The sequence below is a fragment of the Triturus cristatus genome, chromosome 8 (assembly GCF_964204655.1).
Source record: "Triturus cristatus chromosome 8, aTriCri1.1, whole genome shotgun sequence".
Classification (NCBI taxonomy): domain Eukaryota; kingdom Metazoa; phylum Chordata; class Amphibia; order Caudata; family Salamandridae; genus Triturus; species Triturus cristatus.
Genome location: NC_140591.1, coordinates 1,619,391,399 through 1,619,411,717, shown reverse-complemented (window position 1 = coordinate 1,619,411,717; position 20,319 = coordinate 1,619,391,399). Strand labels below are relative to the sequence as shown.

The 20,319-nt window shown below is 31.7% G+C and overlaps 17 non-coding genes across 17 annotated transcripts; all 17 read left to right on the top strand.

Moving 5' to 3' along the window:
* The first annotated feature begins 1,671 nt into the window (after positions 1 to 1,671).
* On the top strand, positions 1,672 to 1,744 carry TRNAT-CGU (transfer RNA threonine (anticodon CGU)). Its single transcript has one exon. It is a non-coding gene; the product is annotated as a tRNA-Thr (tRNA).
* Positions 1,745 to 3,710: 1,966 nt separating this feature from the next.
* Positions 3,711 to 3,783, top strand: TRNAT-CGU (transfer RNA threonine (anticodon CGU)). Its single transcript has one exon. It is a non-coding gene; the product is annotated as a tRNA-Thr (tRNA).
* A 434-nt stretch (positions 3,784 to 4,217) lies between these two features.
* TRNAT-AGU (transfer RNA threonine (anticodon AGU)) lies at positions 4,218 to 4,291 on the top strand. The gene has a single exon. It is a non-coding gene; the product is annotated as a tRNA-Thr (tRNA).
* Positions 4,292 to 5,748: 1,457 nt separating this feature from the next.
* Positions 5,749 to 5,821, top strand: TRNAT-CGU (transfer RNA threonine (anticodon CGU)). The gene has a single exon. It is a non-coding gene; the product is annotated as a tRNA-Thr (tRNA).
* Positions 5,822 to 6,255: 434 nt separating this feature from the next.
* TRNAT-AGU (transfer RNA threonine (anticodon AGU)) lies at positions 6,256 to 6,329 on the top strand. Its single transcript has one exon. It is a non-coding gene; the product is annotated as a tRNA-Thr (tRNA).
* A 438-nt stretch (positions 6,330 to 6,767) lies between these two features.
* TRNAT-CGU (transfer RNA threonine (anticodon CGU)) lies at positions 6,768 to 6,840 on the top strand. The gene has a single exon. It is a non-coding gene; the product is annotated as a tRNA-Thr (tRNA).
* A 946-nt stretch (positions 6,841 to 7,786) lies between these two features.
* Positions 7,787 to 7,859, top strand: TRNAT-CGU (transfer RNA threonine (anticodon CGU)). Its single transcript has one exon. It is a non-coding gene; the product is annotated as a tRNA-Thr (tRNA).
* Positions 7,860 to 8,805: 946 nt separating this feature from the next.
* TRNAT-CGU (transfer RNA threonine (anticodon CGU)) lies at positions 8,806 to 8,878 on the top strand. The gene has a single exon. It is a non-coding gene; the product is annotated as a tRNA-Thr (tRNA).
* A 1,965-nt stretch (positions 8,879 to 10,843) lies between these two features.
* Positions 10,844 to 10,916, top strand: TRNAT-CGU (transfer RNA threonine (anticodon CGU)). Its single transcript has one exon. It is a non-coding gene; the product is annotated as a tRNA-Thr (tRNA).
* A 946-nt stretch (positions 10,917 to 11,862) lies between these two features.
* Positions 11,863 to 11,935, top strand: TRNAT-CGU (transfer RNA threonine (anticodon CGU)). The gene has a single exon. It is a non-coding gene; the product is annotated as a tRNA-Thr (tRNA).
* Positions 11,936 to 13,900: 1,965 nt separating this feature from the next.
* Positions 13,901 to 13,973, top strand: TRNAT-CGU (transfer RNA threonine (anticodon CGU)). The gene has a single exon. It is a non-coding gene; the product is annotated as a tRNA-Thr (tRNA).
* A 947-nt stretch (positions 13,974 to 14,920) lies between these two features.
* Positions 14,921 to 14,993, top strand: TRNAT-CGU (transfer RNA threonine (anticodon CGU)). The gene has a single exon. It is a non-coding gene; the product is annotated as a tRNA-Thr (tRNA).
* Positions 14,994 to 15,427: 434 nt separating this feature from the next.
* Positions 15,428 to 15,501, top strand: TRNAT-AGU (transfer RNA threonine (anticodon AGU)). Its single transcript has one exon. It is a non-coding gene; the product is annotated as a tRNA-Thr (tRNA).
* Positions 15,502 to 16,958: 1,457 nt separating this feature from the next.
* On the top strand, positions 16,959 to 17,031 carry TRNAT-CGU (transfer RNA threonine (anticodon CGU)). Its single transcript has one exon. It is a non-coding gene; the product is annotated as a tRNA-Thr (tRNA).
* A 434-nt stretch (positions 17,032 to 17,465) lies between these two features.
* Positions 17,466 to 17,539, top strand: TRNAT-AGU (transfer RNA threonine (anticodon AGU)). The gene has a single exon. It is a non-coding gene; the product is annotated as a tRNA-Thr (tRNA).
* A 438-nt stretch (positions 17,540 to 17,977) lies between these two features.
* Positions 17,978 to 18,050, top strand: TRNAT-CGU (transfer RNA threonine (anticodon CGU)). The gene has a single exon. It is a non-coding gene; the product is annotated as a tRNA-Thr (tRNA).
* Positions 18,051 to 20,015: 1,965 nt separating this feature from the next.
* On the top strand, positions 20,016 to 20,088 carry TRNAT-CGU (transfer RNA threonine (anticodon CGU)). Its single transcript has one exon. It is a non-coding gene; the product is annotated as a tRNA-Thr (tRNA).
* Positions 20,089 to 20,319: the final 231 nt, after the last annotated feature.

Genomic DNA, 20,319 nt, shown 5'->3' with positions numbered 1-20,319 from the left:
GTTTATGAATAGGATCAGTATCCTCGTCTAAAGTAGTTGAGTAGAGCGTTTTCTGAACTTAGAAATGATTATGAAAGTGAAAAACTCAGGATTCTCTTGAACACCATACGGCAAACTGTTCCTTAAAGCATTTTCAAGAGGGTGCTGTGGCTTAGCTGTTTAAAGCGCCTGTCTAGTAAACAGGAGATCCTGAGCTCAAATCTCTGCAGTGCCTTGCTTTTCTCATTCTTAAATAAAAAAAAAATTTCATTAAGTCGTTCTGCGATTCAATTAAATTAGAAAAGTCTGATTTATCTTTCGGTTGAACGGATCATCTTAAACCTAATAAAAACTGAAAGTGTTTTCATTATTATAGTAACGATACTGTGATTGCAAAATCAAAAAGGTATTTCAATGAGCAAGAGGCAGATGAAATATGACCCTAGATTTGAGCAATATTGATGAATATATGTAAAACACTTATTTATAAACTATTCAAAATATGGGATTGAGTTTAAAATGTGTTCTTTTTTAATACAACATAGCTATTCTTGTTTACAGATTAGGAATCCTTGCTTGTTTAACATTAGAATACATATTAAGACACTTTAACACAGGCACAGAAGTTGATCACCAATACTAAATTAATGATCCCTTCTGTATCACTAAAGTAGGTGCTGTGGCTAAGTGGTTAAAGCGCCTCTCTCATAAACAGAAAATCCTGAGTTCAAATCTCAGCAGCACCTTATTATTGGTCCTTACATGTAAAAATAATTTTCATCACGCAAATGTTTAATACATTTTAAAAAGAAAAGTGTTGTTCTGTGAACATTAGAATGGGTCATCTTAAATTGAAAAACTAAAAAACGTGGTATTGTGAAGATTTTCAAAGTAATGCTTTGAATGAAAAAGGGAAAAAAGAGTGACAAAGAGCAAAATAGAGATAAAAAATCATTCTAGAGTTGAATTCAAGTAATGCATTCTTAAAGAAGGCATAATTAAAACATTTATGAACAGGATAAGCAATATATCAATGAGGTGTTTATCAATAGGATCAGTATCCTCGTCTAAACTATTTGAGTAGTGCGTTTTCTGAACTGAGAAATGATTATGAAAGTGAAAAACTCAGGTTTCTCTTGAACACCATATGGCAAACTGTTCGTTAAAGCATGTTCAAGAGGGTGCTGTGGCTTAGCTGGTTAAAGCGCCTGTCCAGTAAACAGGAGATCCTGAGTTCAAATCTCAGCAGTGCCTTGCTTTCCTCATTCTTAAATAAAAAATTATTTTCATTAAGTCGTCCTGCGATTTAATTAAATTAGAAAAGTCTGATTTATCTTTCGATTGAACAGATCATCTTAAAGCTAATAAAAACTGAAAGTGTTTTCAATATTATATTAACAATACTGTGATTGCAAAATCAAAAAGGTATTTCAATGAGCAAGAGGCAGATGAAATATAACCCTAGATTTGAGCAATATTGATGAATATATGTAAAACCCTTATTTATAAACTATTCAAAATATGGGATTGAGTTTAAAATGTGTTCTTTTTTAATACAACATAGCTATTCTTGTTTACATATTAGGAATCCTTGCGTGTTTAACATTAGAATACATATTAAGACACGTTAACACAGGCACAGAATTTGATCACCAATACTAAATTAATGATCCCTTCGGTAACACTAAAGTAGGTGCTGTGGCTAAGTGGTTAAAGCGCCTGTCTCGTAAACAGGAAATCCTGAGTTCAAATCTCAGCAGCACCTTATTATTGGTCCTTACATGTAAAAATAATTTTCATCACGCAAATGTTTAATACATTTTAAAAAGAAAAGTGTTGTTCTGTGAACATTAGAATGGGTCATCTTAAATTGAAAAACTAAAAAACGTGGTATTGTGAAGATTTTCAAAGTAATGCTTTGAATGAAAAAGGGAAAAAAGAGTGACAAAGAGCAAAATAGAGATAAAAAATCATTCTAGAGTTGAATTCAAGTAATGCATTCTTAAAGAAGGCATAATTAAAACATTTATGAACAGGATAAGCAATATATCAATGAGGTGTTTATGAATAGGATCAGTATCCTCGTCTAAAGTTGTTGAGTAGAGCGTTTTCTGAACTTAGAAATGATTATGAAAGTGAAAAACTCAGGATTCTCTTGAACACCATATGGCAAACTGTTCCTTAAAGTATTTTCAAGAGGGTGCTGTGGCTTAGCTGGTTAAAGCACCTGTCTAGTAAACAAGAGATACTGAGTTCAAATCTCAGCAGTGCCTTGCTTTCCTCATTCTTCAATAAAAAATTATTTTCATTAAGTCGTCCTTTGATTCAATTAAATTAGAAAAGTCTGATTTATCTTTCAGTTGAACAGATCATCTTAAACCAAATAAAAACTGAAAGTGTTTTCAATATTATAGTAACAATACTGTGATTGCAAAATCAAAAAAGGTATTTCAATGAGCAAGAGGCAGATAAAATATAACCCTAGATTTGAGCAATATTGATGAAGATATGTAAAACAATTATTTATAAACTATTCAAAATATGGGATTGAGTTTAAAATGTGTTCTTTTTTAATGCAACATAGCGCTTCTTGTTTACAGATTAGGAATCCTTGCTTGTTTAACATTGGAATACATATTAAGACACTTTAACGCAGGCATAGAATTTGATCACCAATACTAAATTAATGATCCCTTCTGTATCACTAAAGTAGGTGCTGGGGCTAAGAGGTTAAAGCACCTGTCTCGTAAACAGGAAATCCTGAGTTCAAATGTCAGCAGCACCTTATTATTGGTCCTCACATGTAAAAATAATTTTTATCACGCAAATGTTTAATACATTTTAAAAAGAAAAGTGTTGTTCTGTGAACATTAGAATGGGTCATCTTAAATGGAAAAACAAAAAAAGTGGTATTGTGAAGATTTTCAAAGTAATGCTTTGAATGAAAAAGGGAAAAAAGAGTGACAAAGAGCAAAATAGAGATAAAAAATCATTCTAGAGTTGAATTCAAGTAATTCATTCTTAAAGAAGGCATGATTAAAACATTTATGAACAAGATAAGCAATATATCAATGAGGTGTTTATGAATAGGATCAGTATCCTCGTCTAAAGTAGTTGAGTAGAGCGTTATCTGAACTGAGAAATGATTATGAAAGTGAAAAACTCAGGATTCTCTTGAACACCATATGGCAAACTGTTCCTTAAAGCATTTTCAAGAGGGTGCTGTGGCTTAGCTGGTTAAAGCGCCTGTCTAGTAAACAGGAGATCCTGAGTTTAAATCTCAGCAGTGCCTTGCTTTCCTCATTCTTAAATAAAAAACTATATTCATTAAGTCGTCCTGCGATTCAATTCAATTAGAAAAGTCTGATTTATCTTTCGGTTGAACAGATCATCTTAAACCTAATACAAACTGAAAGTGTTTTCAATATTATAGTAACAATACTGTGATTGCAAAAATCAAAAAGGTATTTCAATGAGCAAGAGGCAGATGAAATATGACCCTAGATTTGAGCAATATTGATGAATATATGTAAAAAACTTATTTATAAACTATTCAAAATATGGTATTGAGTTTAAAATGTGTTCTTTTTTAATACAACATAGCTATTCTTGTTTACAGATTAGGAATCCTTGCTTGTTTAACATTAGAATACATATTAAGACACTTTAACACAGGCACAGAAGTTGATCACCAATACTAAATTAATGATCCCTTCTGTATCACTAAAGTAGGTGCTGTGGCTAAGTGGTTAAAGCGCCTGTCTCGTAAACAGGAAATCCTGAGTTCAAATCTCAGCAGCACTTTATTATTGGTCCTTACATGTAAAAATAATTTTCATCACGCAAATGTTTAATACATTTTAAAAAGAAAAGTGTTGTTCTGTGAACATTAGAATGGGTCATCTTAAATTGAAAAACTAACAAACGTGGTATTGTGAAGATTTTCAAAGTAATGCTTTGAATGAAAAAGGGAAAAAAGAGTGACAAAGAGCAAAATAGAGATGAAAAATCATTCTAGAGTTGAACTCAAGTAATGCATTCTTAAAGAAGGCATAATTAAAACATTTATGAACAGGATAAGCAATATATCAATGAGGTGTTTATGAATAGGATCAGTATCCTCATCTAAACTATTTGAGTAGTGCATTTTCTGAACTGAGAAATGATTATGAAAGTGAAAAACTCAGGATTCTCTTGAACACCATATGGCAAACTGTTCCTTACAGCATTTTCAAGAGGGTGCTGTGGCTTAGCTGGTTAAAGCGCCTGTCTAGTAAACAGGAGATCCTGAGTTCAAATCTCAGCAGTGCCTTGCTTTCCTTATTCTTAAATAAAAAACTATTTTCATTAAGTTGTCCTGCGATTCAATTCAATTAGAAAAGTCTGATTTATCTTTCGGTTGAACAGATCATCTTAAACCTAATAAAAACTGAAAGTGTTTTCAATATTATGGTAACGATACTGTGATTGCAAAATCAAAAAGGTATTTCAATGAGCAAGAGGCAGATGAAATATGACCCTAGATTTCAGCAATATTGATGAATATATGTAAAACACTTATTTATAAACTATTCAAAATATGGTATTGAGTTTAAAATGTGTTCTTTTTTAAAACAACATAGCTATTCTTGTTTACAGATTAGGAATCCTTGCTTGTTTAACATTAGAATACATATTAAGACACTTTAACACAGGCACAGAATTTGATCACCAATACTAAATTAATGATCCCTTCTGTATCACTAAACTAGGTGCTGTGGCTAAGTCGTTAAAGCGCCTCTCTCGTAAACAGGAAATCCTGAGTTCAAATCTCAGCAGCACCTTATTATTGGTCCTTACATGTAAAAATAATTTTCATCACGCAAATGTTTAATACATTTTAAAAAGAAAAGTGTTGTTCTGTGAACATTAGAATGGGTCATCTTAAATTGAAAAACTAAAAAACGTGGTATTGTGAAGATTTTCAAAGTAATGCTTTGAATGAAAAAGGGAAAAAAGAGTGACAAAGAGCAAAATAGAGATAAAAAATCATTCTTGAGTTGAATTCAAGTAATGCATTCTTAAAGAAGGCATAATTAAAACATTTATGAACAGGATAAGCAATATATCAATGAGGTGTTTATCAATAGGATCAGTATCCTCGTCTAAACTATTTGAGTAGTGCGTTTTCGGAACTGAGAAATGATTATGAAAGTGAAAAACTCAGGTTTCTCTCGAACACCATATGGCAAACTGTTCGTTAAAGCACGTTCAAGAGGGTGTTGTGGCTTAGCTGGTTAAAGCACCTGTCCAGTAAACAAGAGATCCTGTGTTCAAATCTCAGCAGTGCCTTGCTTTCCTCATTCCTAAATAAAAAATTATTTTCATTAAGTCGTCCTGCGATTCAATTAAATTAGAAAAGTCTGATTTATCTTTCGGTTGAACAGATCATCTTAAACCTAATAAAAACTGAAAGTGTTTTCAATATTATATTAACAATACTGTAATTGCAAAATCAAAAAGGTATTTCAATGAGCAAGAGGCAGATGAAATATAACCCTAGATTTGAGCAATATTGATGAATATATGTAAAACACTTATTTATAAACTATTCAAAATATGGGATTGACTTTAAAATGTGTTCTTTTTTAATACAACATAGCTATTCTTGTTTACATATTAGGAATCTTTGCGTGTTTAACATTAGAATACATATTAAGACACGTTAACACAGGCACAGAATTTGATCACCAATACTAAATTAATGATCCCTTCAGTATCACTAAAGTAGGTGCTGTGGCTAAGTGGTTAAAGCGCCTGTCTCGTAAACAGGAAATCCTGAGTTCAAATCTCAGCAGCACCTTATTATTGGTCCTTACATGTAAAAATAATTTTCATCACGCAAATGTTTACTACATTTTAAAAAGAAAAGTGTTGTTCTGTGAACATTAGAATGGGTCATCTTAAATTGAAAAACAAAAAAACGTGGTATTGTGAAGATTTTCAAAGCAATGCTTTGAATGAAAAAGGGAAAAAAGAGTGACAAAGAGCAAAATAGAGATAAAAAATCATTCTAGAGTTGAATTCAAGTAATGCATTCTTAAAGAAGGCATGATTAAAACATTTATGAACAGGATAAGCAATATAGCAATGAGGTGTTTATGAATAGGATCAGTATCCTCGTCTAAAGTAGTTGAGTAGAGCGTTTTCTGAACTGAGAAATGATTATGAAAGTGAAAAACTCAGGATTCTCTTGAACACCATATGGCAAACTGTTCCTTAAAGCATTTTCAAGAGGGTGCTGTGGCTTAGCTGGTTAAAGCGCCTGTCTAGTAAACAGGAGATCCTGAGTTCAAATCTCAGCAGTGCCTTGCTTTCCTCATTCTTAAATAAAAAATTATTTTCATTAAGTCGTCCTGCGATTCAATTAAATTAGAAAAGTCTGATTTATCTTTCGGTTGAACAGATCATCTTAAACCTAATAAAAACTGAAAGTGTTTTCAATATTATAGTAACGATACTGTGATTACAAAATCAAAAAGGTATTTCAATGAGCAAGAGGCAGATGAAATATGACCCTAGATTTCAGCAATATTGATGAATATATGTAAAACACTTATTTGTAAACTATTCAAAATATGGGATTGAGTTTAAAATGTGTTCTTTTTTAATACAACATAGCTATTCTTGTTTACAGATTAGGAATCCTTGCTTGTTTAACATTAGAATACATATTAAGACACTTTAACACAGGCACAGAATTTGATCACCAATACTAAATTAATGATCCCTTCTGTATCACTAAAGTAGGTGCTGTGGCTAAGTGGTTAAAGCGCCTGTCTCGTGAACAGGAAATCCTGAGTTCAAATCTCAGCAGCACCTTATTATTGGTCCTTACATGTAAAAATAATTTTCATCACGCAAATGTTTAATACATTTTAAAAAGAAAAGTGTTGTTCTGTGAACATTAGAATGGGTCATCTTAAATTGAAAAACTAAAAAACGTGGTATTGTGAAGATTTTCAAAGTAATGCTTTGAATGAAAAAGGGAAAAAAGAGTGACAAAGAGCAAAATAGAGATAAAAAATCATTCTTGAGTTGAATTCAAGTAATGCATTCTTAAAGAAGGCATAATTAAAACATTTATGAACAGGATAAGCAATATATCAATGAGGTGTTTATCAATAGGATCAGTATCCTCGTCTAAACTATTTGAGTAGTGCGTTTTCGGAACTGAGAAATGATTATGAAAGTGAAAAACTCAGGTTTCTCTCGAACACCATATGGCAAACTGTTCGTTAAAGCATGTTCAAGAGGGTGTTGTGGCTTAGCTGGTTAAAGCACCTGTCCAGTAAACAAGAGATCCTGTGTTCAAATCTCAGCAGTGCCTTGCTTTCCTCATTCCTAAATAAAAAATTATTTTCATTAAGTCGTCCTGCGATTCAATTAAATTAGAAAAGTCTGATTTATCTTTCGGTTGAACAGATCATCTTAAACCTAATAAAAACTGAAAGTGTTTTCAATATTATATTAACAATACTGTGATTGCAAAATCAAAAAGTTATTTCAATGAGCAAGAGGCTGATGAAATATGACCCTAGATTTGAGCAATATTGATGAATATATGTAAAACACTTATTTATAAACTATTCAAAATATGGGATTGACTTTAAAATGTGTTCTTTTTTAATACAACATAGCTATTCTTGTTTACAGATTAGGAATCCTTGCTTGTTTAACATTAGAATACATATTAAGACACTTTAACACAGGCACAGAAGTTGATCACCAATACTAAATTAATGATCCCTTCTGTATTACTAAAGTAGGTGCTGTGGCTAAGTGGTTAAAGCGCCTCTCTCGTAAACAGGAAATCCTGAGTTCAAATCTCAGCAGCACCTTATTATTGGTCCTTACATGTAAAAATAATTTTCATCACGCAAATGTTTAATACATTTTAAAAAGAAAAGTGTTGTTCTGTGAACATTAGAATGGGTCATCTTAAATTGAAAAACTAAAAAACGTGGTATTGTGAAGATTTTCAAAGTAATGCTTTGAATGAAAAAGGGAAAAAAGACTGACAAAGAGCAAAATAGAGATAAAAAATCCTTCTAGAGTTGAATTCAAGTAATGCATTCTTAAAGAAGGCATAATTAAAACATTTATGAACAGGATAAGCAATATATCAATGAGGTGTTTATCAATAGGATCAGTATCCTCGTCTAAACTATTTGAGTAGTGCGTTTTCGGAACTGAGAAATGATTATGAAAGTGAAAAACTCAGGTTTCTCTTGAACACCATATGGCAAACTGTTCGTTAAAGCATGTTCAAGAGGGTGCTGTGGCTTAGCTGGTTAAAGCGCCTGTCTAGTAAACAGGAGATCCTGAGTTCAAATCTCAGCAGAGCCTTGCTTTCCTCATTCTTAAATAAAAAATTATTTTCATTAAGTCGTCCTGCGATTCAATTAAATTAGAAAAGTCTGATTTATCTTTCGGTTGAACAGATCATCTTAAACCTAATAAAAACTGAAAGTGTTTTCAATATTATATTAACAATACTGTGATTGCAAAATCAAAAAGGTATTTCAATGAGCAAGAGGCAGATTAAATATAACCCTAGATTTGAGCAATATTGATGAATATATGTAAAACACTTATTTATAAACTATTCAAAATATGGGATTGAGTTTAAAATGTGTTCTTTTTTAATACAACATAGCTATTCTTGTTTACATATTAGGAATCCTTGCGTGTTTAACATTAGAATACATATTAAGACAAGTTAACACAGGCACAGAATTTGATCACCAATACTAAATTAATGATCCCTTCGGTATCACTAAAGTAGGTGCTGTGGCTAAGTGGTTAAAGCGCCTGTCTCGTAAACAGGAAATCCTGAGTTCAAATCTCAGCAACACCTTATTATTGGTCCTTACATGTAAAAATAATTTTCATCACGCAAATGTTTAATACATTTTAAAAAGAAAAGTGTTGTTCTGTGAACATTAGAATGGGTCATCTTAATTTGAAAAATAAAAAAACGTGGTATTGTGAAGATTTTCAAAGCAATGCTTTGAATGAAAAAGGGAAAAAAGAGTGACAAAGAGCAAAATAGAGATAAAAAATCATTCTAGAGTTGAATTCAAGTAATGCATTCTTAAAGAAAGCATGATTAAAACATTTATGAACAGGATAAGCAATATATCAATGAGGTGTTTATGAATAGGATCAGTATCCTCGTCTAAAGTAGTTGAGTAGAGCGTTTTCTGAACTTAGAAATGATTATGAAAGTGAAAAACTCAGGATTATCTTGAACACCATACGGCAAACTGTTCCTTAAAGCATTTTCAAGAGGGTGCTGTGGCTTAGCTGTTTAAAGCGCCTGTCTAGTAAACAGGAGATCCTGAGCTCAAATCTCTGCAGTGCCTTGCTTTTCTCATTCTTAAATAAAAAAAAAATTTCATTAAGTCGTTCTGCGATTCAATTAAATTAGAAAAGTCTGATTTATCTTTCGGTTGAACGGATCATCTTAAACCTAATAAAAACTGAAAGTGTTTTCATTATTATAGTAACGATACTGTGATTGCAAAATCAAAAAGGTATTTCAATGAGCAAGAGGCAGATGAAATATGACCCTAGATTTGAGCAATATTGATGAATATATGTAAAACACTTATTTATAAACTATTCAAAATATGGGATTGAGTTTAAAATGTGTTCTTTTTTAATACAACATAGCTATTCTTGTTTACAGATTAGGAATCCTTGCTTGTTTAACATTAGAATACATATTAAGACACTTTAACACAGGCACAGAAGTTGATCACCAATACTAAATTAATGATCCCTTCTGTATCACTAAAGTAGGTGCTGTGGCTAAGTGGTTAAAGCGCCTCTCTCGTAAACAGAAAATCCTGAGTTCAAATCTCAGCAGCACCTTATTATTGGTCCTTACATGTAAAAATAATTTTCATCACGCAAATGTTTAATACATTTTAAAAAGAAAAGTGTTGTTCTGTGAACATTAGAATGGGTCATCTTAAATTGAAAAACTAAAAAACGTGGTATTGTGAAGATTTTCAAAGTAATGCTTTGAATGAAAAAGGGAAAAAAGAGTGACAAAGAGCAAAATAGAGATAAAAAATCATTCTAGAGTTGAATTCAAGTAATGCATTCTTAAAGAAGGCATAATTAAAACATTTATGAACAGGATAAGCAATATATCAATGAGGTGTTTATCAATAGGATCAGTATCCTCGTCTAAACTATTTGAGTAGTGCGTTTTCTGAACTGAGAAATGATTATGAAAGTGAAAAACTCAGGTTTCTCTTGAACACCATATGGCAAACTGTTCGTTAAAGCATGTTCAAGAGGGTGCTGTGGCTTAGCTGGTTAAAGCGCCTGTCCAGTAAACAGGAGATCCTGAGTTCAAATCTCAGCAGTGCCTTGCTTTCCTCATTCTTAAATAAAAAATTATTTTCATTAAGTCGTCCTGCGATTCAATTAAATTAGAAAAGTCTGATTTATCTTTCGGTTGAACAGATCATCTTAAACCTAATAAAAACTGAAAGTGTTTTCAATATTATATTAACAATACTGTGATTGCAAAATCAAAAAGTTATTTCAATGAGCAAGAGGCTGATGAAATATGACCCTAGATTTGAGCAATATTGATGAATATATGTAAAACACTTATTTATAAACTATTCAAAATATGGGATTGACTTTAAAATGTGTTCTTTTTTAATACAACATAGCTATTCTTGTTTACAGATTAGGAATCCTTGCTTGTTTAACATTAGAATACATATTAAGACACTTTAACACAGGCACAGAAGTTGATCACCAATACTAAATTAATGATCCCTTCTGTATTACTAAAGTAGGTGCTGTGGCTAAGTGGTTAAAGCGCCTCTCTCGTAAACAGGAAATCCTGAGTTCAAATCTCAGCAGCACCTTATTATTGGTCCTTACATGTAAAAATAATTTTCATCACGCAAATGTTTAATACATTTTAAAAAGAAAAGTGTTGTTCTGTGAACATTAGAATGGGTCATCTTAAATTGAAAAACTAAAAAACGTGGTATTGTGAAGATTTTCAAAGTAATGCTTTGAATGAAAAAGGGAAAAAAGACTGACAAAGAGCAAAATAGAGATAAAAAATCCTTCTAGAGTTGAATTCAAGTAATGCATTCTTAAAGAAGGCATAATCAAAACATTTATGAACAGGATAAGCAATATATCAATGAGGTGTTTATCAATAGGATCAGTATCCTCGTCTAAACTATTTGAGTAGTGCGTTTTCGGAACTGAGAAATGATTATGAAAGTGAAAAACTCAGGTTTCTCTTGAACACCATATGGCAAACTGTTCGTTAAAGCATGTTCAAGAGGGTGCTGTGGCTTAGCTGGTTAAAGCGCCTGTCTAGTAAACAGGAGATCCTGAGTTCAAATCTCAGCAGAGCCTTGCTTTCCTCATTCTTAAATAAAAAATTATTTTCATTAAGTCGTCCTGCGATTCAATTAAATTAGAAAAGTCTGATTTATCTTTCGGTTGAACAGATCATCTTAAACCTAATAAAAACTGAAAGTGTTTTCAATATTATATTAACAATACTGTGATTGCAAAATCAAAAAGGTATTTCAATGAGCAAGAGGCAGATTAAATATAACCCTAGATTTGAGCAATATTGATGAATATATGTAAAACACTTATTTATAAACTATTCAAAATATGGGATTGAGTTTAAAATGTGTTCTTTTTTAATACAACATAGCTATTCTTGTTTACATATTAGGAATCCTTGCGTGTTTAACATTAGAATACATATTAAGACAAGTTAACACAGGCACAGAATTTGATCACCAATACTAAATTAATGATCCCTTCGGTATCACTAAAGTAGGTGCTGTGGCTAAGTGGTTAAAGCGCCTGTCTCGTAAACAGGAAATCCTGAGTTCAAATCTCAGCAACACCTTATTATTGGTCCTTACATGTAAAAATAATTTTCATCACGCAAATGTTTAATACATTTTAAAAAGAAAAGTGTTGTTCTGTGAACATTAGAATGGGTCATCTTAAATTGAAAAACAAAAAAACGTGGTATTGTGAAGATTTTCAAAGCAATGCTTTGAATGAAAAAGGGAAAAAAGAGTGACAAAGAGCAAAATAGAGATAAAAAATCATTCTAGAGTTGAATTCAAGTAATGCATTCTTAAAGAAAGCATGATTAAAACATTTATGAACAGGATAAGCAATATATCAATGAGGTGTTTATGAATAGGATCAGTATCCTCGTCTAAAGTAGTTGAGTAGAGCGTTTTCTGAACTTAGAAATGATTATGAAAGTGAAAAACTCAGGATTCTCTTGAACACCATACGGCAAACTGTTCCTTAAAGCATTTTCAAGAGGGTGCTGTGGCTTAGCTGTTTAAAGCGCCTGTCTAGTAAACAGGAGATCCTGAGCTCAAATCTCTGCAGTGCCTTGCTTTTCTCATTCTTAAATAAAAAAAAAATTTCATTAAGTCGTTCTGCGATTCAATTAAATTAGAAAAGTCTGATTTATCTTTCGGTTGAACGGATCATCTTAAACCTAATAAAAACTGAAAGTGTTTTCATTAATATAGTAACGATACTGTGATTGCAAAATCAAAAAGGTATTTCAATGAGCAAGAGGCAGATGAAATATGACCCTAGATTTGAGCAATATTGATGAATATATGTAAAACACTTATTTATAAACTATTCAAAATATGGGATTGAGTTTAAAATGTGTTCTTTTTTAATACAACATAGCTATTCTTGTTTACAGATTAGGAATCCTTGCTTGTTTAACATTAGAATACATATTAAGACACTTTAACACAGGCACAGAAGTTGATCACCAATACTAAATTAATGATCCCTTCTGTATCACTAAAGTAGGTGCTGTGGCTAAGTGGTTAAAGCGCCTCTCTCGTAAACAGAAAATCCTGAGTTCAAATCTCAGCAGCACCTTATTATTGGTCCTTACATGTAAAAATAATTTTCATCACGCAAATGTTTAATACATTTTAAAAAGAAAAGTGTTGTTCTGTGAACATTAGAATGGGTCATCTTAAATTGAAAAACTAAAAAACGTGGTATTGTGAAGATTTTCAAAGTAATGCTTTGAATGAAAAAGGGAAAAAAGAGTGACAAAGAGCAAAATAGAGATAAAAAATCATTCTAGAGTTGAATTCAAGTAATGCATTCTTAAAGAAGGCATAATTAAAACATTTATGAACAGGATAAGCAATATATCAATGAGGTGTTTATCAATAGGATCAGTATCCTCGTCTAAACTATTTGAGTAGTGCGTTTTCTGAACTGAGAAATGATTATGAAAGTGAAAAACTCAGGTTTCTCTTGAACACCATATGGCAAACTGTTCGTTAAAGCATGTTCAAGAGGGTGCTGTGGCTTAGCTGGTTAAAGCGCCTGTCCAGTAAACAGGAGATCCTGAGTTCAAATCTCAGCAGTGCCTTGCTTTCCTCATTCTTAAATAAAAAATTATTTTCATTAAGTCGTCCTGCGATTTAATTAAATTAGAAAAGTCTGATTTATCTTTCGATTGAACAGATCATCTTAAAGCTAATAAAAACTGAAAGTGTTTTCAATATTATATTAACAATACTGTGATTGCAAAATCAAAAAGGTATTTCAATGAGCAAGAGGCAGATGAAATATAACCCTAGATTTGAGCAATATTGATGAATATATGTAAAACCCTTATTTATAAACTATTCAAAATATGGGATTGAGTTTAAAATGTGTTCTTTTTTAATACAACATAGCTATTCTTGTTTACATATTAGGAATCCTTGCGTGTTTAACATTAGAATACATATTAAGACACGTTAACACAGGCACAGAATTTGATCACCAATACTAAATTAATGATCCCTTCGGTAACACTAAAGTAGGTGCTGTGGCTAAGTGGTTAAAGCGCCTGTCTCGTAAACAGGAAATCCTGAGTTCAAATCTCAGCAGCACCTTATTATTGGTCCTTACATGTAAAAATATTTTTCATCACGCAAATGTTTAATACATTTTAAAAAGAAAAGTGTTGTTCTGTGAACATTAGAATGGGTCATCTTAAATTGAAAAACAAAAAAACGTGGTATTGTGAAGATTTTCAAAGCAATGCTTTGAATGAAAAAGGGAAAAAAGAGTGACAACGAGCAAAATAGAGATAAAAAATCATTCTAGAGTTGAATTCAAGTAATTCATTCTTAAAGAAGGCATGATTAAAACATTTATGAACAAGATAAGCAATATATCAATGAGGTGTTTATGAATAGGATCAGTATCCTCGTCTAAAGTAGTTGAGTAGAGCGTTATCTGAACTGAGAAATGATTATGAAAGTGAAAAACTCAGGATTCTCTTGAACACCATATGGCAAACTGTTCCTTAAAGCATTTTCAAGAGGGTGCTGTGACTTAGCTGGTTAAAGCGCCTGTCTAGTAAACAGGAGATCCTGAGTTTAAATCTCAGCAGTGCCTTGCTTTCCTCATTCTTAAATAAAAAACTATATTCATTAAGTTGTCCTGCGATTCAATTCAATTAGAAAAGTCTGATTTATCTTTCGGTTGAACAGATCATCTTAAACCTAATACAAACTGAAAGTGTTTTCAATATTATAGTAACAATACTGTGATTGCAAAAATCAAAAAGGTATTTCAATGAGCAAGAGGCAGATGAAATATGACCCTAGATTTGAGCAATATTGATGAATATATGTAAAAAACTTATTTATAAACTATTCAAAATATGGTATTGAGTTTAAAATGTGTTCTTTTTTAATACAACATAGCTATTCTTGTTTACAGATTAGGAATCCTTGCTTGTTTAACATTAGAATACATATTAAGACACTTTAACACAGGCACAGAAGTTGATCACCAATACTAAATTAATGATCCCTTCTGTATCACTAAAGTAGGTGCTGTGGCTAAGTGGTTAAAGCGCCTGTCTCGTAAACAGGAAATCCTGAGTTCAAATCTCAGCAGCACTTTATTATTGGTCCTTACATGTAAAAATAATTTTCATCACGCAAATGTTTAATACATTTTAAAAAGAAAAGTGTTGTTCTGTGAACATTAGAATGGGTCATCTTAAATTGAAAAACTAACAAACGTGGTATTGTGAAGATTTTCAAAGTAATGCTTTGAATGAAAAAGGGAAAAAAGAGTGACAAAGAGCAAAATAGAGATGAAAAATCATTCTAGAGTTGAACTCAAGTAATGCATTCTTAAAGAAGGCATAATTAAAACATTTATGAACAGGATAAGCAATATATCAATGAGGTGTTTATGAATAGGATCAGTATCCTCGTCTAAACTATTTGAGTAGTGCATTTTCTGAACTGAGAAATGATTATGAAAGTGAAAAACTCAGGATTCTCTTGAACACCATATGGCAAACTGTTCCTTACAGCATTTTCAAGAGGGTGCTGTGGCTTAGCTGGTTAAAGCGCCTGTCTAGTAAACAGGAGATCCTGAGTTCAAATCTCAGCAGTGCCTTCCTTTCCTTATTCTTAAATAAAAAACTATTTTCATTAAGTTGTCCTGCGATTCAATTCAATTAGAAAAGTCTGATTTATCTTTCGGTTGAACAGATCATCTTAAACCTAATAAAAACTGAAAGTGTTTTCAATATTATGGTAACGATACTGTGATTGCAAAATCAAAAAGGTATTTCAATGAGCAAGAGGCAGATGAAATATGACCCTAGATTTCAGCAATATTGATGAATATATGTAAAACACTTATTTGTAAACTATTCAAAATATGGGATTGAGTTTAAAATGTGTTCTTTTTTAAAACAACATAGCTATTCTTGTTTACAGATTAGGAATCCTTGCTTGTTTAACATTAGAATACATATTAAGACACTTTAACACAGGCACAGAATTTGATCACCAATACTGAATTAATGATCCCTTCTGTATCACTAAAGTAGGTGCTGTGGCTAAGTCGTTAAAGCGCCTCTCTCGTAAACAGGAAATCCTGAGTTCAAATCTCAGCAGCACCTTATTATTGGTCCTTACATGTAAAAATAATTTTCATCACGCAAATGTTTAATACATTTTAAAAAGAAAAGTGTTGTTCTGTGAACATTAGAATGGGTCATCTTAAATTGAAAAACTAAAAAACGTGGTATTGTGAAGATTTTCAAAGTAATGCTTTGAATGAAAAAGGGAAAAAAGAGTGACAAAGAGCAAAATAGAGATAAAAAATCATTCTTGAGTTGAATTCAAGTAATGCATTCTTAAAGAAGGCATAATTAAAACATTTATGAACAGGATAAGCAATATATCAATGAGGTGTTTATCAATAGGATCAGTATCCTCGTCTAAACTATTTGAGTAGTGCGTTTTCGGAACTGAGAAATGATTATGAAAGTGAAAAACTCAGGTTTCTCTCGAACACCATATGGCAAACTGTTCGTTAAAGCACGTTCAAGAGGGTGTTGTGGCTTAGCTGGTTAAAGCACCTGTCCAGTAAACAAGAGATCCTGTGTTCAAATCTCAGCAGTGCCTTGCTTTCCTCATTCCTAAATAAAAAATTATTTTCATTAAGTCGTCCTGCTATTCAATTAAATTAGAAAAGTCTGATTTATCTTTCGGTTGAACAGATCATCTTAAACCTAATAAAAACTGAAAGTGTTTTCAATATTATATTAACAATACTGTGATTGCAAAATCAAAAAGTTATTTCAATGAGCAAGAGGCTGATGAAATATGACCCTAGATTTGAGCAATATTGATGAATATATGTAAAACACTTATTTATAAACTATTCAAAATATGGGATTGACTTTAAAATGTGTTCTTTTTTAATACAACATAGCTATTCTTGTTTACAGATTAGGAATCCTTGCTTGTTTAACATTAGAATACATATTAAGACACTTTAACACAGGCACAGAAGTTGATCACCAATACTAAATTAATGATCCCTTCTGTATTACTAAAGTAGGTGCTGTGGCTAAGTGGTTAAAGCGCCTCTCTCGTAAACAGGAAATCCTGAGTTCAAATCTCAGCAGCACCTTATTATTGGTCCTTACATGTAAAAATAATTTTCATCACGCAAATGTTTAATACATTTTAAAAAGAAAAGTGTTGTTCTGTGAACATTAGAATGGGTCATCTTAAATTGAAAAACTAAAAAACGTGGTATTGTGAAGATTTTCAAAGTAATGCTTTGAATGAAAAAGGGAAAAAAGACTGACAAAGAGCAAAATAGAGATAAAAAATCCTTCTAGAGTTGAATTCAAGTAATGCATTCTTAAAGAAGGCATAATTAAAACATTTATGAACAGGATAAGCAATATATCAATGAGGTGTTTATCAATAGGATCAGTATCCTCGTCTAAACTATTTGAGTAGTGCGTTTTCGGAACTGAGAAATGATTATGAAAGTGAAAAACTCAGGTTTCTCTTGAACACCATATGGCAAACTGTTCGTTAAAGCATGTTCAAGAGGGTGCTGTGGCTTAGCTGGTTAAAGCGCCTGTCTAGTAAACAGGAGATCCTGAGTTCAAATCTCAGCAGTGCCTTGCTTTCCTCATTCATAAATAAAAAATTATTTTCATTAAGTCGTCCTGCGATTCAATTAAATTAGAAAAGTCTGATTTATCTTTCGGTTGAACAGATCATCTTAAACCTAATAAAAACTGAAAGTGTTTTCAATATTATATTAACAATACTGTGATTGCAAAATCAAAAAGGTATTTCAATGAGCAAGAGGCAGATTAAATATAACCCTAGATTTGAGCAATATTGATGAATATATGTAAAACACTTATTTATAAACTATTCAAAATATGGGATTGAGTTTAAAATGTGTTCTTTTTTAATAAAACATAGCTATTCTTGTTTATATATTAGGAATCCTTGCGTGTTTAACATTAGAATACATATTAAGACAAGTTAACACAGGCACAGAATTTGATCACCAATACTAAATTAATGATCCCTTCGGTATCACTAAAGTAGGTGCTGTGGCTAAGTGGTTAAAGCGCCTGTCTCGTAAACAGGAAATCCTGAGTTCAAATCTCAGCAGCACCTTATTATTGGTCCTTACATGTAAAAATAATTTTCATCACGCAAATGTTTAATACATTTTAAAAAGAAAAGTGTTGTTCTGTGAACATTAGAATGGGTCATCTTAAATTGAAAAACAAAAAAACGTGGTATTGTGAAGATTTTCAAAGCAATGCTTTGAATGAAAAAGGGAAAAAAGAGTGACAAAGAGCAAAATAGAGATAAAAAATCATTCTAGAGTTGAATTCAAGTAATGCATTCTTAAAGAAAGCATGATTAAAACATTTATGAACAGGATAAGCAATATATCAATGAGGTGTTTATGAATAGGATCAGTATCCTCGTCTAAAGTAGTTGAGTAGAGCGTTTTCTGAACTTAGAAATGATTATGAAAGTGAAAAACTCAGGATTCTCTTGAACACCATACGGCAAACTGTTCCTTAAAGCATTTTCAAGAGGGTGCTGTGGCTTAGCTGTTTAAAGCGCCTGTCTAGTAAACAGGAGATCCTGAGCTCAAATCTCTGCAGTGCCTTGCTTTTCTCATTCTTAAATAAAAAAAAAATTTCATTAAGTCGTTCTGCGATTCAATTAAATTAGAAAAGTCTGATTTATCTTTCGGTTGAACGGATCATCTTAAACCTAATAAAAACTGAAAGTGTTTTCATTATTATAGTAACGATACTGTGATTGCAAAATCAAAAAGGTATTTCAATGAGCAAGAGGCAGATGAAATATGACCCTAGATTTGAGCAATATTGATGAATATATGTAAAACACTTATTTATAAACTATTCAAAATATGGGATTGAGTTTAAAATGTGTTCTTTTTTAATACAACATAGCTATTCTTGTTTACAGATTAGGAATCCTTGCTTGTTTAACATTAGAATACATATTAAGACACTTTAACACAGGCACAGAAGTTGATCACCAATACTAAATTAATGATCCCTTCTGTATCACTAAAGTAGGTGCTGTGGCTAAGTGGTTAAAGCGCCTCTCTCGTAAACAGAAAATCCTGAGTTCAAATCTCAGCAGCACCTTATTATTGGTCCTTACATGTAAAAATAATTTTCATCACGCAAATGTTTAATACATTTTAAAAAGAAAAGTGTTGTTCTGTGAACATTAGAATGGGTCATCTTAAATTGAAAAACTAAAAAACGTGGTATTGTGAAGATTTTCAAAGTAATGCTTTGAATGAAAAAGGGAAAAAAGAGTGACAAAGAGCAAAATAGAGATAAAAAATCATTCTAGAGTTGAATTCAAGTAATGCATTCTTAAAGAAGGCATAATTAAAACATTTATGAACAGGATAAGCAATATATCAATGAGGTGTTTATCAATAGGATCAGTATCCTCGTCTAAACTATTTGAGTAGTGCGTTTTCTGAACTGAGAAATGATTATGAAAGTGAAAAACTCAGGTTTCTCTTGAACACCATATGGCAAACTGTTCGTTAAAGCATGTTCAAGAGGGTGCTGTGGCTTAGCTGGTTAAAGCGCCTGTCCAGTAAACAGGAGATCCTGAGTTCAAATCTCAGCAGTGCCTTGCTTTCCTCATTCTTAAATAAAAAATTATTTTCATTAAGTCGTCCTGCGATTTAATTAAATTAGAAAAGTCTGATTTATCTTTCGATTGAACAGGTCATCTTAAAGCTAATAAAAACTGAAAGTGTTTTCAATATTATATTAACAATACTGTGATTGCAAAATCAAAAAGGTATTTCAATGAGCAAGAGGCAGATGAAATATAACCCTAGATTTGAGCAATATTGATGAATATATGTAAAACCCTTATTTATAAACTATTCAAAATATGGGATTGAGTTTAAAATGTGTTCTTTTTTAATACAACATAGCTATTCTTGTTTACATATTAGGAATCCTTGCGTGTTTAACATTAGAATACATATTAAGACACGTTAACACAGGCACAGAATTTGATCACCAATACTAAATTAATGATCCCTTCGGTAACACTAAAGTAGGTGCTGTGGCTAAGTGGTTAAAGCGCCTGTCTCGTAAACAGGAAATCCTGAGTTCAAATCTCAGCAGCACCTTATTATTGGTCCTTACATGTAAAAATATTTTTCATCACGCAAATGTTTAATACATTTTAAAAAGAAAAGTGTTGTTCTGTGAACATTAGAATGGGTCATCTTAAATTGAAAAACAAAAAAACGTGGTATTGTGAAGATTTTCAAAGCAATGCTTTGAATGAAAAAGGGAAAAAAGAGTGACAAAGAGCAAAATAGAGATAAAAAATCATTCTAGAGTTGAATTCAAGTAAT